Below are 17,517 nucleotides of genomic sequence, written 5' to 3' on the forward strand. Positions count from 1 at the left end.
CTGAGGAGGCTCAAAACAAGGAAGAACATGAACAGCAGAAAAGAAAAAGGCATAAGTGTGGTTTTTTTCACCCACAGCTACCGAATTAGCTTACTTTTATTTGCTCCCGTTCTCTTTTCACAACATACCCTTCAGTGAAGGTTGACAAACTCTTGAGCCTCACAGAATTTAGCTCTATTAAAGCAGAGACCAGGATCCAGAGCTCAGCCAGAGGCTCTGACTACAGTACCAATACTCTGCAAAGTTCCTAAGACAATATCTTATAAAAGCTGGATATATTTAGTTTTTCTACCAGAGATTAGACCTGCATAAGCTAGAACCCTGCTCAGGCTCCAAAAATTCCTGAGAAATCCCTTAGAGATGTTACAGAAAACCTCACTATTCTCAAAGGGACTGATAATACGCATTTAGGCTCACTCCTGCTATCACTCAAACAAAAAGCCTCCCCAGACAGTCAAGCTTAGCTGTCAGTCAGGAACTTCACAAAGAACAAAACTGCAGAGCACAGAGCACCACAGACCCCTTCCCACCAGGCAGGGAAGTACCAGGACAAAGACAGGACCAAAAGTGTCACCACATCACCACCACAAGCTATCGAGTCACACAGCCTTGGTGCAGCCATTCGACTGTGAAGCCATCTGTCGCCCCAGTTCAGACTGAAACTGTCTGAAAACAGAAAATACCTCTGCAGATAGCAGAGATTTTAAGTCAGTGTCTGCTTATATACTGGTTGAGGAGATCATTTGTATCTTTGCATCCCAGAGATAAAAACTTCCAATGGACATAATACAGCAGTTACCAAGGTCCATCAGCTACATGTAAAGTAACACTCAAAACACCACCCAGAAGGATATCTTGGGTATACAATTTATATATGAGAGATGCAATTTCCCACAGCTGGTCAGCCTCTCTCCTCTTTCCATTAATTTGAAGAGAAATCTCTGCATGAACAAAAAGTTATTAACAAACTTACTTGTCTTCAGGTGGGGAAAATAAGCGATTATTAAAAGGTAAAGCCAGGCACTGCTTGTCGAGATGCCAACATACATATATTTAAAAGATCTTGATGCAAATACATATGTGTAAACATATGTTCATACCTTTAAACACACCTTATTTGTGCAGTTCGAGAATGAAGAAGCTTATTGTACACAGATTGTGTTATACTGTGCTTCCTACTTCGTGGCTGAGCCATGGTATTGCAGCCAAATACCAGGAAATCTTCATATTCTTACACAGAACAACACATATCCTTCTGGAGGTCTTCTGGTGCTCCAGTTAAGTTATTTTAACCCTCATCAGATCTGAGCAAGCGGAGGTAAGTCATGGGAACAACTGTGGCTGCCCTACAGCACAGCTACCAGGAACTAAATTGCTCCCCTATTAGAACAGGTAAGGGAAAATCTCCAGTGCCTCCCAGTGCAGAACCACCTCCCTAGGCTGGACCTGAAACCTTTCTGCATTGTCGGCAGGGACAGTATACGCAGTGCTCGAAGATCTGACCTCAGCATCTGTGCATCGTCACCAGTTTTGAGTGGGACTTCAGTGGAAAGTGTCCAAAACACAGGAAGCGTGGGCAGCAGCTGAGCCATTGGTGAAGTACACATTAGCTGACTGCTGAACTTACATGCTTTAAGGAGACTGAAAGCCAGGCAGTCTATAGAAACATATAATTTCTATGAAAAATAGAATTTTGAAAGGACAAGAATTGGGAGAGAGGGCTTCAACCGTATCAAAACAAACTCCTCAGATTCCAATGTGTAGAAGAGAAAACTAGAATGGCATAGATCTGAAGAAATATTAAAGAATACATAGCCAAGTAACCTAGAGGTAGTTTCAGTAAAACTGTCTTTACACTGGACCTTGGTGGTATTCCCCAGATTGAAGGAAAAAAATTTAAATACTGTTTTTTCCAGTGTATTTAAATTAATTTCTATTAACATTACCAAAGAGTGCCTCACAGGAAGCACAAAATGTCATGAGTACAGAAAGACTTCAGAAGCATATGCCTCTACCGCAGACTGAAAACAGAAGACTAGAAAAAATCTGGGGTTAGACGTCCCTGAACTTGCAAATACTGGATCCAGCACCAGGCATGTCTCGCCTTCTCCTAGCCCCAAAACCATCCCTTGCCCACAGGAGTTATCCAAGGTCCTGGCCCACAGAGAACCTCCTTGTGCTCCCTCAGGTCAGGCACACACACAGGTGTTTTTGCAGGCTCAGGACCTAACATTTTCACTACACCCCATAACGCACATGCATTACTTTTCAATGTTCATGGGTGGACATGATTCCATCCGACTCATATATAGACTTACCAGCCATATGCATCAATACTGTCAAATCTGCTTTTCTCTCCGTAATCTTCAGATTTTCATTTCCCTAGAAATTTCTTTGTGATTTAGTATTTAGCTACAGTGTTAATGATAGTGCCATATGCAATATGTTATGTGACAGGTTTTTATCACTATGGGTTCACAACTGGACTAGCCCAAAAACGAAGCTTTTAAAATGTTCACGATAAAAAGCAGCAGCTCCAAACGATGCCACTTGCTGTCTCAAAGCCCCTTCCTCATTCAAATGCAGGCTGCTGCCTTCCCGGGTGAGGTGTTCTGTTAGTTCTGCAAGTTTTTTAGTTCAGGTGACTTCAGAGGGAGGACAGGTGGAAAAGGAGACAGGAAAGTGGGTGTAGATGAACCCGAGATGAAAAGGATGTTAAATAGGGAGAGAAGGCATGAGTGCTGGGGAAAGCAGCCAGCACAGGATGAAGAACACCCACTTGGGCTTCCAGAGAACTCAGAGGAACATCCCAGCATTGATGCTTATGGTAGGTGTCTCCTCTACAATTTCTGCAAAGGCCACATGCCAGGGAGAGGCATAACATCCCCACAGCCAAAACATACTTCACACTATTCTGTGTCCAGTGATCCCTCATCAATAAAGCATTCACCATCCCAGCCACTTTTTCAGCTTCTCCTGCTATGATGTTTTTGGTGTTAGTTAATAAGCAGATCTCTGTGGGAGCATTTTCAGAGAGGATGGCAGTTGAAGTTCTCATCCACTCCGTGTGACTACTTAGCAACACGCTGTTCTAACAAGCATCTGGTAATCCTTCACGTCTTCCAACAGCTTTCAGTACTTCATTCTTCTATCCCATCATTAGAAATAGGTGCTTTAAGCAGATCACAAAAATTTATCTTCTGAAAAATCCTGAACTTTCTGCATATGGATGAGAATGAAGTAGTTCTATCTTTACATCCAGCACACAAACCATCTTTACAACTGGCAGGACTATATGGCCAGCCAATGGAAAGATGCCACAACATATTTATTGCCCTTCTGAAACACATCACCAGGATGTATACTCAGCAAAGGTATACTGCTCACTGTTGCATGCATCCAGGCTGACAGCGAACTCACACATGCCCAAGACTGGCAGGCTGCTTTCATGATGGATAATATTATATATTCATATATATGCACATTCGTTCACACGTCTGTCAAAGAGGGTTCACGAAGCACCACAGTATAAAGCTACCCAGTTAAACGTGACAGGTCTGTTTCTCTCAAACACAAAATTTCCTGATGTTAATAAGAGATCAATATGGGTCCCATTGTATCATCCATCTCTGTTTTATTGCTAGTTCTAGGGGAATGCCCTTGTGTTCTTTTCTTTGATTCCCACCTCTACTGCCCCATCATAGCTGCAGAGAACAGGACTAGACTTGTTCAGCCAGCCAGAACCTGAAGAAAGGATGTCACTAATATAGAAGCCAATGTATTACAAATTATTTTCTTGACTGACAAATAATTTTAACTGCTTCATTACCTTTTATGAATCATATCTCTGAATTAATTTATTCTACATTTGATCTCTTATTTTCAGCACATTTTGGAAAGAATTATTATTTCTAATTAGTCTCTGTAAGTTACCACTCACAGAGAAGTATTAGGCAACCACTAAGGTTGAGGTGTTCTAAATATCAGGCATAAAACATGGAGGCGGGGGGGGGGGAAGAGTAGCACAGATGGGTCTTTACACTTCCACTGTCAGTTCTGCACTTGGTATTTGTATGATGATCCATCAGCACATCATTATGGAAATCTCATTTTAAAAGCTAAATGAAAACAATAAACATTTTAAAATGTTTTATCACAAAAGCAGAGACATGAGTCTAAATATCTACAAGATAGTTCAAACGTTTCATAGAGAGGCCTAATAATAGTTGTTTTATAATCAGGATGGTAGAAGAACATAATTGGGATAAAATGATAAAAAAGCAAAATGTTTTGGAGTATTGAATACTATTACAAAAACTACAGCATTTTGGGTAAATGAGGCCTTCCTCAGCTCTGCCCACAAAGCTTATCTGTTCCTCCAGCTGTTTTGAGTAGCTCTGTTAAGATAGTGCCTTTCCCTACAAATCATTCCTCTTTTTATAAAGAGGTAATCACCTGTTATTGAATTCTAGTTATGTTATAGTCATTTTTCTCCATCATAATTTGCTGTGGTTTTATCAATATGTAGTAAGGCTTGCTCATAAAAGAAGAAATCCCTACAAAACACATTCTTCCAAACATAATAGATCACCAAGAAATAGCGATCATACCCTACTACAATCTACTCCTCCATACAGCCACTCCCAGTGGTCTTCACTAGAGTCATCTGAGAATGATTTTAAATTTAATTTTAAATTCATTTCTTTAATTCCCAGTTTCTTTCCTGTCTACCTCTCCTTCCCTAGTGTTGTTACTGACATCAAGGGTGAATTTTAACTTTAAGTCTCTCTAGTGTACAGGATCTAATATTTTCCATACTACTTTATCATGTAGGTTCATCAACCTCACTACCCACCAGGGGCAGCTGCCAGAGCTGGTAACTTCAAAGGGTGGCAGAACATCACACAACATAACACAACACATCTCTCCTACTGTGCTTGAGGGAACTATACTCCGGCCTTCCCTATGCATCACTATTTCAAGGAAACAAAAAAAAATTAACTTAAGATATCAAATGATCATTTCTGTTACAAGCTCTAATACATCAAGCTCCAAGACCAGGTACCTGCCATCTACAGCTCCTGAAGCTCCACCCTTTAAAATGGAGCATGATCCTTGGTCTCTGCAACACTCATGTTCCTTCACACCAAAACCATCTACTGCACAAAGTCCAAGCCAATTCATACTGTATACTTGGACATGCAGTGCCTGTGTCTCATCCCACCAGTGAAGCACTCCATGCAAGCATATGTCTTTCCCACAAATAAATCAATTAAAAAAAAAAGGAAAGAAGTAAATGTTGGTATCTTACTCCATACGCTAACCCAAAGTCAACTGGATTAGTAGAAGGATACACTTTTTTTTTTTTTTTTTTAAATGCCATACCTACAAAAGCCACTTTATCGGTAATACTGCAGCTTCAGAGACACCTGCAAATCTGTATCTTTAACAAGACATCTAGCAATGAAATCCTTTTCTTGCATTTCGGTATCTTTACTCTTATCTAACACTATTTTGAGATTAATATTCTACTAGCAATTGCTCAGTTATAACATGTGTGCATTTCTGATGGCACTGACTCATTTCTTCTCTTGTTACTGCTGCAGAGCCACAGTGGTTACCCTCCTCTTACCCAACCATAAGAAAAGCATAGCTTGATGATTACAAGATAAAAAACACAGAGCAAAGAATAATGACTTCTCCAAATCTTCACTGACCTATAGTGAACAAAAGAGAGTCTCAGTTCAGTTCAATAATCAAATCTGTATTTCATATTTGTCTTTAGACATGAAAATTCTGAACAATTTAACACCAATGACCAATTAACAGTCAAAAGTTCAGATACATGCATGCAATACTTGCAAGCACAGATTTAAAATGCAAAATTATTAAGATTGTCATAAGTCAGTACAAATTTATAGATGTCTCTCCACACAAATGATCTACAAACCATCTCACAACAAAATAAGGTATTTCAGGCAAATACAAACCTAAATTACATTTTTATGTAGCCTAAGAAAACACCACTTCAGGGCTCAGACAAATCTCAATAAATCCTATAATGAGACACACCAAAATTAAGAATTTCTCAGTCTTGATGATCTGTAATGGAGCAGTGAATCAGATAATGGATTCTTGTTCTGGTAAGCACATTTTTCTCTGGACAGTTCTTAACCAGACAGTAGACAGACATATGGTCTCCTTTCTGAGGCTGCTGAATTACACTTTCCAATTGCCCTAAATGTAGAGCAAAGTTTACAGCCCCTAATATATCTCCTTTCACATCCATCCTTTCTTACATCAGGGAAGGAACAGAGCAAGCCAGAGAGCAGAAGTTTCCTTGCCTTCACCAGCAGCACTGTTGTGGCTGTTGGTGCCCTAACACTCCCCAAATTCTAGCAAATGTATTTTCCTGCAGCCATTTCTCCAAGCAGTAATCATGGTTGCTTATTAAGCCTGAACGTTGACTTTTTGCAAATAATCTGTGCTTTCCTGATCAGAGTTCATCAACCTGTGGTGCAATAAAAGCATGATTTGGTATCTCCCGGTCAGTTTGAAGAGGAGAAAAGGTTTAACTCAGCAACGATGTTGGCACATTTCTAAAAGCATTTGGTGACATCAAATGTGTTTCAGCATATTTACGTCCAAATCCAAGACTACATTCAGACTGCAACATGACTTTAGAGTGAGTGCCAACAATATATAATCAAAGACCTTTTTAGGCCATTAAAGTTACTGAAGTTATTTTCTATAGAGAATGTTATCTACTTGAAAGCTGAAGTTAGAGGCTTTAATAGCCTCTGACATTATTTACTCTTATTTAACTAAAAAAATATTATAGAGTAAGATTAAAAGATCATCCACTACATTGAAAAAAAGTTTCAGTCTTTTTAAGTTAGCCGATTGAGAGTTTTTTTAACTAGGATTCAAATATCACATAAAATCAGATTATGTAAATTAGAAGTAGTACATAACCTTAATCTGAGAGAACTTTGATGCAGGGATTTTTCTTGATTGCTAATTTTTACTTCCTAGCTCTGCAATTTTAACTGTATGTTGGAAGATCTCTCTCTAACGTGCCATCAGTTAAACGGAGCAACACAGACCCTTGGGATACTTGATTGTGTTGTCACCATTATGACCCAAAATACTTGCTTCAAAGAGTTTGTGATCTAAATAAACAAGACAGACAAAACAACACAACAGCAAAGAGATTAGAACAGTGGATGGCAAACACCACGCTGGTTCCGCAATCATTTGTTAGCTATGATGCATCATACAGCAAAAAAAAAAACAACCAACCAAAGACCTATGAACCAATGTCACCCATACATCCACATTTTCCCCGATAGCTGTTTTGTGCCACACTACCCAAGGAATGCCAGTAAACTGAGCAAGTCATTACTAATACGTGATCCCATTATAGAATTTCAGAATGAAAGCCTGCAAAACTTACAAATGAACAAATAAACCCTCGCTATGGTTAATCATGGGGGTTGAAGAGCTAAAAAAGGCAACTATAATATTCTGAATTTGGACATGAAGAAACAACAACTGTAAACAAGAGGAGGGAATTTCCTTCCTATGCAGTCTCCTCAGATGGTGACAGTTTTCACAGGTTAACAAAATGCTCACATACAAGAAAAGTGACCTGATCCTTCAAGAACCTTTACCAAAAAGAAAACACTTTCCTGAACCATTAGTTGTACAACTAACCCCAGTGACAGAAAAGAGTTTATTTGTCAGTCCAGTAAGTAGCAAGTGTCACCAAGCCATTCTTCAGAAGTATTTAATTCGGATTATATGCCTGGAGAAAGGAAGTGAGATGAAAAAAATCTGTACAGCAAACCAGGATGACAACAAGGAAGCACTTAATTCAGAAGTTACAGCTGGAGCCTGGCTATCAGCAACAAGGAAGGACCCAAGAGCCCTCTTGCAGCTAGTTCTTCCATTTGTTTACAATTTCAGGCATCCTCATGACATTCTGGCAGGTGAGAAGCACCACCACCATTTTCAAATCATGTCCTTCTTAACCAGCTATAGCTTTAGCACTGGATACTAGAACTTAAACATATGTTTTATAGAAAAGAATAACAAGTTCTGTGGAATGAAAAAAACGTAGCTACATTCAAAGCATTAAAAAAAAAAAAACACCCTTAGCCTTGATAGATTTTGTAACATATTTGAATCCTCAAGATAGAAGTACTTTTTCCTACTTAGACTGCTTGATACTCTCTGCCTAGTCATCTAAATATTAAATTACTACTTAGATACTCCACAGTATCAGGCCATACCGAATTACTGATTTCAGATGGACAACTGGTTCTAAGGATCACTGCAGGTAAGGGAGTCTAACTGGGACCATGATTACCATCAAATTCCTATCCAACAAACGAGGCTTGAATTTACAGAGTTTGCACCGTTGCTATGAAACATCTACAGCAAAGATGTCCAAATGAAGTAATGTATTTTCTTTAATTAAATTTGGCATTGTCTAGGCTCTGGTTACTGGTCCAGCAAAACACATCAGAATCCCACACAAGTGCAGAAAAAGGAGAAAAACACATCTCTAGTGAAGCCACAACAGTAAAACCATCTGCAGATTTGTCCCCACAGAAGCAAAAGCCAAAAACTTAGACACTAATATCTTATTAACATTAAGGAGTATTTAAGTGCTTCTCTTAAAAAATATATCAGAGGCTGTCTTTCCTAGAAAAGGATGACTTTCAGAAAGCAAATTAACTAGAAGGAAAAAGGTATTATTGTTTCTGATCATGCTGCACAAATCTAGACTAAAATTTTAACCATTAGTACTCAATATAAGAGCACCTTGACAAAGACAGCAACTCATCATATGTTTTACAGACTGATAGTTGTACTACCACGCTTATTTATGTGCTTTTAGCTAGCACATAGCAAACAATTTTCCTTCCTTTAGCTTACATCCCTTTTTTTCATACCTGGAAAAGCACTTATTCATCGGTGAAGCCCAGCATGACCAGGAGAGGGTAAATAATACATATATAGCGGTTTCCTACAGTGTTGTGTAAAATCTGCATCCCACGAGTCCTTTTTACCATCTATCTTACTATTAACTTGCAAGTAACGTGTGTCTTTTGTAAATGTCTGCTCCTCCCAAATGAAAAACTGAAGTCATCAGAATATAACTTTTGTACTCAATGATCACAACCTGCATTATCAGTTCACATCAATTTTTATCACTTCTTATCTTCTTTAACTTAAGCACTGCATACACAGATTATATGTATATTACTGTAGAAACAAACTTGGGCTCCTGAAAAATATGGATTTCTAACCACACTGAGATGTGGGCTAGAACTTTGCTTGCAGTCATACCAGCTGAGGAAGCTCTTGCAAAAAGGATTACACCACAGGGTGAGATTTTTCCAAAGCATCAGACGATTCAATAGAGAAAAAAAGCACTGAAAAATGTTAATGGATTTTGTTAATTTCCCCTTTGCCTGTACTTCTACCCAGCTTCCCTTTTGGTTTTCATTTTTTTAAATGGAACTAAGCTGCTGGCAATAATGCGAAATCCATAAAATATAGACAGCTCTCAATGTATAAGAAAGAAACACTTCTATAAAATACTAATGGATATTCTCCTGCACTGTAGTGATAATTTAATGCTATTTTAATCCATAATGCTAGTGGCACAACACACCAGATTTTATACCACTAGAAGTTCACGTCAAGAAATCTTTAAACCATTCCAGGCTATCAGTCTAAATTCCTTGGGGGGGGGGGGGGGGGGGGCGGGGAGTGAAATAATGTGTAGTTATCATTCAATGAAACATCAATGAAATTGAATCCATCACCTTTTTAATCCTAGTTGTCAGGGATTGTGAAATGCAGTTTACATACAAACATTTGAGTGAATAGGGGGCACAGAGTCTATCCTAGCCAACTGACCCTTTTCGTCCGTAGATCCTAGTTCTCCAATTCAGTACACCACCAGAATATCAAGGCACAGCTGTTCCACGTGAACACTAGCTCCTGCCGTGCTCCAACCAGTCAGAGTACCAAGGGGCATTCCTGGGACTTGTGAGCAGATAGATGCACCAGTGAGGTTTAAATCAAGCAAAACCTCAATACAACACAAGCAGTCTTCTTCAGATCTTAGTTTCTAAGAAGAAAACCCACTTCATCCTATGTTCAGGTCAACGTGATAGAGAGGGACTTACATTAAGCAGGTTCTTACCTGGTATAAAACAATATGCTGTTTGGCCAGATCTGAAAAACTGCTCAGCAAGGTATCTTCAAGTCTTCAGAACCCAGAACTTTTGCTAAAGGCACCTAAAAAGTACTTTACTTTCCATGGCGATCTGTAGGCAAGACCTCCAGCTGAGACAGTCAGCTTCAAAGGAGGTTACAACCCCACTCTTACATTGTTAGTCTCAAAAAAAAAAAAAAAAAAAAGCTCAACTGAACAGTAAGTGCAAACACCTGTGACTAAAGCAGCACGTAAAGGTAAACAGCTTCACATGGTCAAAGGGGAACTTGCCACCAGATCATACTGATTGATATATACACTACATACAGGTGCTTTTATTTTGACCTCTAAACCCTACATAGTAACTCCAATTTTGTTACTACTTGTTTAGTAGAAACAAAGCACAAACTATTCACTTTTTTCTGTGTTTCCAAAATCCCATTCCTCTATTTGCTTATAGGATTAGAGGTTCTCACAGTTGGTTGCACCACTCCTGATGCAATTATGAAAATAAACAAAAAGGGAAGCAGGAAATAATTTCATTCATTCTAGCATTCTGCAAACAGCGTAACCATATTCAGCAATCCTTCCTGGCAGCCCTTCCTTTATTGATAACAACAAGCTTTTGTAACCTGGAAATTAAAATGGACATGATTGGGAGGCTCAGAAACCCTACATTGATCAGCTGGGGATGAGAAATCTGAATAAAGAAAACAAAATCCAGTTCCATTAGCCCACTAGCATTAACAGAGTACGCTGAGAAAATTTCAGTGCTTATTTATAGTGCAAATTTGGGACTGTGTCACAACTGACAAATTGACATTTTCACTCCGCAGCAAAAACCTCAGCAGAAGTGCATTAAGCACGGTCTGTTGTTTAGGAAATTACAGAAGGCACAAAAGAGTGATGTAAAGCTGTATACCTGGCAATTTGTTTTAACACAACTTTTTGCTGGTTTTGAGGAAAAGGAAGATTAAAAGGTCAGACCGTGAAGGACATCAAAGTGCAAAAATGATATGTCCTCCTCCTTGCTTTGCGAGATCAAGCAATAAATACGCACCACACCAAAATAAAACCATCAGTGCTGCCTAGCAGGAGGTTTATCAATGAAATTAAAAAGGCTTTTTTGACAAAACCAGTTCTTAATGAAATCACATCAATGTTGAAAAACATCCCAGGTGGATGGAAAAAATATTCCAGAATATAAACATATTTGGAAACTCAGTGTTACAAGAAAAGTAGTTCACAGCGTTCTGAATCAGGATTAAATGACTAAAAATAAGTGAAATAAGATCAGTGCAAAAAAGATATGAAAAGTGATATGAAATGTCACTGATGCCACCACCATCCCTAAAGAGAAAGTATCCCTTTGTACCATCCATTGCCAAGTTTCTTGTCCAGAATTCAGAATTTAGCTGGTCAACAAAAACTCCCTTGTACATCCACGCTACTAAGAGTCTACAACACCCTAAGCTTTTCTAATATAGCTAATAAAGTAACAATATCACCAGCAATAGCAGATCCTTTTTGTTATTAATATGGCCCACAGAACATGCAAGTGCTTGCAGTTTACCATATACCTGCACATCAGATATCTGTGTATCAAAATGGGGCTGGTAGAAAAAATATCACTTCTCTGTCTGTGTAATTAAAGCTGTGTATCATCCTATAGACTTGCACTTCTTCAATTTCAGAGCTAACCTTAGTGTTGTTGAGTATTCTGGCATGGGCAGGGAAAAAGTGGTCCTCTTCTCTTAGTCTCAGTAGTTTCGGTCAGCGAGGCTCAATATCTTTTCTCTGATTTGCTCATTCAATTTAGTTCAAAGTTTTCTAATATGCAAGCCTTCAATAGCTCTAACTGAGCTCTTCATATAGGATCATTTCCTTTCAGCCCTTCACCATGGTCCTTCCTCCACCACTGTTCCAGGTTTCCTAGCTTCCAGCAGTCTTATTCTAATTATTACTTCTGAATTTTGTACAGTCCAAACGTTATTTTCTCAGCAATCAAGTCAGATAAGCCCTCTTTCTCATTGCCTGAACAAATGCAGGAGAAAATTGAGGGCATAGTGGTAATATACTCTCTACTCACTGTTCCTGGGAGAAGTAATTACAGAGGAAATCTTGTTTAGTTGCTACTGTCCTGGGAGAGACCATGCTCTGTTCAGAGGAAGCATTTGGAGAATTTTGTTGCCAAATCCTAACAGGTCTTTCCAGAGCACAAGTAAACCACTATTTGTCAACAGCCAGTAACCGGGTCAAATTCAGTCACTTTTTCACAGAAGCAACAAAAGAAGCAAAGAAGATAAATTAGAATGGAACAAATAAGTGACTAAGAAGCTGTTTTAGCTCTAATATCATCTATTAAGAACAACAGCATAGGGATGGGAAGGTAAGCACAGTGCTAACCTAGAGGAAAACTCTGAAGAGATCTCAGGGCCATTATTTTTTTTAAACAAGAGTTCTTTCTGTTGACAATTTATCAGATAAGATATACATGTTTAACACACTTTGAGAGCTGACACGAAATCACAGTAAGACAGCAGGAGTTTTCAGTGGAGTCCTCGGCGGAGTAAGAGATGGAAGGAGCATTTCCACTTCATTCCCTAGTGACCTCTTCAGCATGTCTCTCACTACGCCATTTTCACAGACCATAAACCTTAACCACTTTTTTTCTCCATTGCTCTGCAGCTGGTCTTATCAACCGTTTATACTCAGCTTTGTCAGACACACACCCCTGCTAGAAGCGGTATGAAATCTGGACACATGCATCCAGGCTGTTCGTGGAGGACAAGAGCCACGACTTTGCCTTAACGAAGCTTTACCTGTTGCTTTGGAAATGGAACCAAAGGACATTACCTTCAAGTTGAGGAGCCTTAAAAAAACCAGGTCCTCTGGAGCCATATACTCCAATGCCCACCCCACCATGTAGTCAAGTTCATCTAAATCATAGTCCCAACTGCAGTTTTGAATAGTGGTGTGATGGAGAAAATCACATATCAGAATATTTTTCAGGTGAATGTATTTGGTGTTACTTAATTTTAGGAGCTTTTCACCAACCCCCTCCTCAATCACCTCAGCATTTGCACTTTACTCTCTTTTGCTTGCTTCTTCTAGCTTCCCTTTCAAATAAAAAAACAGAAATCCCAGCATTTATATTCTGATAAGCAAACTGGAGTAATCTTTTCAAATGAAATTTTTAGGCTGTTCCTTGATAGCTCTGTTTCTTACTTGGTGGAACAAACAAACAAACAAACAAAACTAGTCTAACCTAAGTATGTGATGCTTCTTACTTTTACAAACTAAGGGAAGACATTTTTCAACATCACTTGCAATTTTTTATCTTTATGATTATCTGATGTAATAGGTGACACATTTGATTATCAACAAGGTTTTTCTTTTTATAACATCAAACATATTTTAGTTATTTTATTTATCAACACTTTATTCTGTTACTTTGTATTTCAAAAATGCAGTGAAATGGTGCCAGAAGGGACAGACTTAACAGCAAGATCAATATTATCAATAAGCAATGTAATAAGACTTTTTAAAATACGCTGCCTTCACAAGAAAAGCTTGCGTACTGGCAGTGGGAAGATGGCAGAAAGAAATACTCCTTAGAGTGAAATTGCATTTGAAGCTACATAACTAATAAATCAAGTTCAGATTTCTAGTCAAAAATATTAATCTTTTTTTCAGAATCTTAGCTGCTTGCTATTCACAACTGTCTACCAAAACATAAATATTTACAATTGTTTTCTTTTTCTTTTTTTAAAAAAGATTCATGTTCCTTTACACCCTTTAATAATGGTTGCTAGGCTTCCGAACCCAAAAAGCATAACCGTCCTTCCATAGCTAGCTCCATGAAGCTAAGTGAAACACTTTAGTCATGACTGAACTTCTCAAGAGGTTTAGTTTCCAGTGTGTATGAGAAGTTTGGGTTCAAAAATCAAGTGCTTGTGAAAAAAAGTGGGAAAATACCAAAAGACATGTTGTGTCCTTCCTCTTCTGATTTGCAGACGCAGTTATTAGCAGCTATTGGATTTGGACCTCGATATGGCTGCAAAGTATCCTCGAGTGCTAAGGTATTACTGGAGCCCTATGAGTTCACCCCCATGTAGACATGGCTCTGTTTGAAAGGATGCTCTCTGCCAAGCCACAGCTACCAGTGAGGTTGCTGGCACTCCCAGCGTGCTCAATGGCTGCTGTTCCAGATAGTCCATCTTCCAGGAGTCTGAGTAAGTACCCTTTCCACTATATGTCTACTTGCAGTGCTTGAAGAAGTCATCATAGACTGGCTGGAGTAACAGCAGAAATAATACAGCTATTTTAGATGAAGATCCATAGGAGTCTGGTAGAGGTTTTCAGGACATGGTTTCTGATATTACAGTTGACACTATATTTTTTATGTGCTGAGGCAGCAGTCATTTGGGAAAACAAGTTCTAAGCTCAAGGCCTTGGCATGTCCACTTTGTTTTTTTCATTTTTCTAGATACGGGTCTCAAGTTGCAGTAGGAGAGGTGTCCTTTTCTACCCTGCTATAAACTTTCTCAGGCCCTAAAATATAACTTGTTGGGGGGGGAAGCAGGGTGTGCACAGGTTGTGTCTGTATCCCCCTTTCTGAGTTAAGCTACCTATTGAAGGGAACGATCTAGAAGAAAAAAAACATGAACAGCCCCAACAATGAGTTCTCAGAATAAAAAGAGGTGACATAAAGATTATTTTCCCCTCCTCTCAGCACTATCTCCAGCTTTATAACTGAGTTACCATTTTTTCTTGCTTTTCTTCTCAACCTTCTTTTTCCTTTCCTTTGGGCATGTGGTCTTAGAATAGGACTGACTGGATAATGACATTTTCAGGTAGAAAAAAGAGTATCTTTTGTGCTTTGCAGCATGCACAGTATCCCAGGGAACAGCACAACAATATTTTTCATAGAAATTTCAGCATTCCTGTTTCCCTTTGTAACCCTTTTCCCTCTTAGGGACTGTCTGAAACTGTTTCATACACACAGAGTAATCATGTAGTTTCACGTATCTTTGTTGAGATGAGGCGTATTTGTTCTAGAAATATACCCACAAGCAAGAACACCTAACTAAGCAAGCCAAACCTATAACCAGTGAGGGCCCTTCCCGAGACAAGTTTTATGCTGTTGCACAGTAGTAAATGCAAAATTCAAACCAACCTACTCAGACTTTGGGGAAAAAAAAGCTACAAAGAATCTTTCCTAAATAAAGTATTGTGAAATTGTTTGACCCTGACCTTTCAACTAAATCCATTCTTAGGAAAGATCTAGTAGCACTATGATAGATGTATTCTATTCAAACTGAGCTTATTAAATTTATAATATGCACTGTAACATTCATTGGATAACACGAAGGATTATAAGAGAATTAAAAAAAGGTTAAATATTAAGCCATGCTTTCTCTAGTGTTACCTCTGCTTTTGGGAGCTGGCTTTGAAACCCAGTAGATACACGTCACTGTCACAGCGCCTTTCAGCAACCTACAGGGGACCCAGAAGAGCAAGAAACTACAGAGGGTTCTGGACTGGTGCCAACAGCCACCAAACTACACAGTCAAAATCTTTCACTTCAGTGTTCATCACTACTGTGATACAGTAATAACAGTAACTGTAAAACAACAACCTAGTGCTTAGGCAAATGCTAAAGGCTTTATTTATTACCCCCTCTCCCTAGGAATCAAATATTTGTGGGATGCAAGCACTACTGTCAATAAAGAAGGGCTTGACTTTCATTAGAGAAAGGTTTGGGAAATGCTGTCCGTAAACAGATGATTGGTTCCATTTGAATTTCTTAGATTCTGAGATATCACAAGGAGGAGTGTGGGCTAAATGATAAAATTATAGTAATACGAGGTTTGGAAAGCTAGAGAATCTGCTGCAACACTGGAAAGCTATCATTTTCTCAAATGGTAGTAGTCCTTTATTCTTCTATTCAAGTACTTCTTAAGATACACAGTCTAAAGGACATGATACTTATCAATTTTATTCATATTTATAAAATTCCTTTTACAAATTATTTCTGTAAAGTTGTTTTATGAATGTATAAGATCCTGTCTTTGTCCACAGAAAGTACCTTTAGTGTTTGGCTGAAACCTATGGCAACTCTCTGGAGATGCTCATAAACCACATTTTTACTCTCTTTGCAAAATTAAAATACCAAGTTATATGATAACCATATGCCCTCTAACTGGAAGGAACGCCTTCGTTTTCAAAAGGTTACTCATACATGAAAAGACACTGTTCGAACACAAAATCACCTGATGGCACATAATAAAATAAAGAATAAAGGAAAGCACACCCAACTGTTATGCTTGTCACCATTTTCCTGGGAAAGTCACAATTCCAAGGGCTTTTCATGACACCTCCACCTGCTGTCACACCGCAAGTGCTGTGAACCACCAGGAAGATGGTTCAGGGCAGTAAGGCAATGCCAACCACGCTACAGCTTTCACGTAAGCGTGCTGTCCTCAGGTGTCCTCAGGTCCTAAGAAACAAAGCTCAGACTGGGACCGTCCTGTCAAAAAGGCTCTCTGATGAAAAACAGTTACTCCAAAGCCAAAATGTTTTACGGAAGACTTTTTTCCCCCAGATTTTCTCAGTTTGCTATTACAAAACCTGAAAGAAACATTTACAGTTGCCTAGTTTGACCTGATTCTGACTACTCTGGTTTGCGGAAATGACCTGAAATACTAATTTTCAAATGTATTTCCTATTGGGTTATCTTGCCTCTTGGGGACAGTGGGTCAGAGGCCTGGGTGCCTTTGCAGATCCCCCACTCTCCTCTAAGCAGGACTCAGTAGAATCAGGTCAGGAAATTAAATCAGGAAACATTTTGATTTAGAAAAACCTTAGTTTTACTTGGAAATAAAATGGTGAAACAAAATGTTCCACTGCTTTAAAATAATTGTTGAATCATTTAATTCCTTGAAAACTTTCCAGATGTTAACTTTTATCCTTATTGGAAACTGAGACAAATAGTAAGCACTTTCTACAGGACCATGGATACTTACAACATAAAGCTTCACAATGTCGGAAGAGAGTAACATAAAACTGATCGTAAAGCTATCCTCTCAAGGTTATCGCTTTTTTTTGGTTATAATCTGTTAAAATTACATTTTTCAATACTTGGAGTTTCGATTACCTTGTGGACCTACTACTATAAAATCAGTAAGTCTGTTACTAAGCTCAAGGACGCAACAGTTTCATTCTTTGTTTTCACTAAACCTGTGTCTTTCTGTCACTCCAGATGTGGAAAAATATTACAC

General features: G+C 38.7%; 1 protein-coding gene across 2 annotated transcripts in view; it reads right to left on the reverse strand.

The window, feature by feature from the left end:
* Window positions 1-17,517, reverse strand: part of KCNK2 (potassium two pore domain channel subfamily K member 2) — a 104,314-nt gene that overhangs the window by 44,166 nt on the left and 42,631 nt on the right. The gene's annotated exons all lie outside the window — the stretch shown is intronic.

This window comes from Falco biarmicus, chromosome 12, assembly GCF_023638135.1.
Source record: "Falco biarmicus isolate bFalBia1 chromosome 12, bFalBia1.pri, whole genome shotgun sequence".
NCBI classification, from domain to species: domain Eukaryota; kingdom Metazoa; phylum Chordata; class Aves; order Falconiformes; family Falconidae; genus Falco; species Falco biarmicus.